We start from the raw sequence: 1931 nt of genomic DNA on the forward strand, positions 1-1931 counted from the left end.
TTAATAACTAAAAGAACCACCATGGCCAGAAAGGCCACACACAAGAATTCTGGTGACTTTTACTCCCAAGGTGGCTTAACAGAAGGTAAGATTGTTGCATAGGGGAAAGAGATGGCCTTCCAGAATTCTTTCTTTTTTTTGTTTTTAAGATTTTATTTATTTATTCATGAGTATATAAAAAGACAGAGAGAGAGGCACAGACACAGGCAGAGGTGAAGCAGGCTCCATGCAGGGAGCCTGATGTGGGACTCAATCCCGGGACTCCAGGATCACGCCCTGGGTGGAAGGCAGGCCCTATGCCGCTGAGCCACCCAGGGATCCCACCAGAAGTCTTTCTTCACCTTGGGACTCACCCTCCATAACCAGTTTATGCATACAGGTGTGCATATCTGTCACCTTTCGGCATACACGTATGCATAGTTGGGTATGAATGTCTTCACAGATGTCATTCCTTCTTATTTTAACTGAGTGTGAAAGAGATAGGAGCCTCTGCTAGGAAAGAGAGAGATAAGTAGGAGACAGCTCTGCTTTGGGGAAGGCAAGTCAATGTACTGAGACACCAATTTACTGAAAGGCAATTTGCCAAATGCTCAATCTGCAAAACTTTGGGGACCTTTACAAAGTTTGTTTTATCCTTGCGGGCATGGTGCTTTCTCCTGCCCGCCCCGCCCCCCTCCCCTCCCCCCACCCCTTAGAGGTTTGCCCAGGCTGTTTTGTTAGAGAGGCAGAGGTAGGGGCAAGAACTAAACTAAAATTTATAAAGGAGTCAGACTGTTGGTCATTTGTGAAGTTCATTTTAGTAAATTAGCTTCCAACAAACTGGCTCAGAGCCGTGTTTTGGCGCCTTCTTCTAGAGATGATACCTCCTTTTTCTTTTCAGTCCTTGGTCATCCAAAGCTGTATTTCACCTAGACCTTGAGATTGAACTATCTATAATTGTAATCCTAACACCCATAACTTACTTTGGGACATAAAGTGTCCTATAAAATGTCCCAAACCCAAGCTGGCTAAATGCCTATCTGGAACCTTTCAGAGACTTTAATAGTGTCAAATAATATATTCAAAATTTAGAGGATGGTGATAATTTGAAAATAACTTCTCTTACCTATTCTGGCCTGCCTTCCAGTTCCATCTGTGTTCGTTCCTAGGGCCTCAGCAAGCCCCAAGGTTGGACAGAGAAGCTCCTGTTCCTCACCAAGCACGCCCTTTCCTGCAGCCTCTTTATAGACTGATCACCACCCAATGAACAAATAACTAAAAATAAATAGCAATGCCTGCTGCCACCACTTGCCTCTGCCTCTGGGGTGAGTTAGCATGTGTTTGATCCACCAGTGGACAAAGGCCTTTGAAAGCTTGGAGACTGGCAAGGAGGGCAGGTCCCTCACGGTGATCTGGCCTGTGGGACAAGAGTCAGGGGTGAGCAGACATTTTGCACTGAGATTAACTGCCTGCCAGTTTCCTCAGAAATTTTCCTAAAATAAAAGTACAACTCTTTCTCAACCAGATGGCATTTTCAAATCCCTCTTCTGCTATGGTAGCCCTGATAGATGCTAGGTGACCTGGCCTGTGGGGAGGAATAAGGTGATGGGGATTGTGGAAAGGATGAGTCTGTGATGAAAGCTGTCCCACCACACATGGGGTCATAGTACATCTTGGGTAAGTTCAGATTACTTGAAGCACACAATTATTGTCTCTGTAAGGAAAATGCAAAGTTTGCTATAGTTATAGTGTTCAGATAGATAAAATTGTGTTTGCAAAAATTTCAATACACTGTGTTATGTACTAAATGGTAAGGTTTTAGAATGGTCATAATCTTAACAGGGCATCAGGGATGTTGGCAGAGGTGTCATAAGAAGCAAAACAGTTAGTTGCTGAAATGATTAAGGAAGATGGTAGAGTGAACTGAAAGACAATGTCAAGGGCACATCAAC

This window comes from Canis lupus, chromosome 1, assembly GCF_011100685.1.
Source record: "Canis lupus familiaris isolate Mischka breed German Shepherd chromosome 1, alternate assembly UU_Cfam_GSD_1.0, whole genome shotgun sequence".
Taxonomy (NCBI): Eukaryota; Metazoa; Chordata; class Mammalia; order Carnivora; family Canidae; genus Canis; species Canis lupus.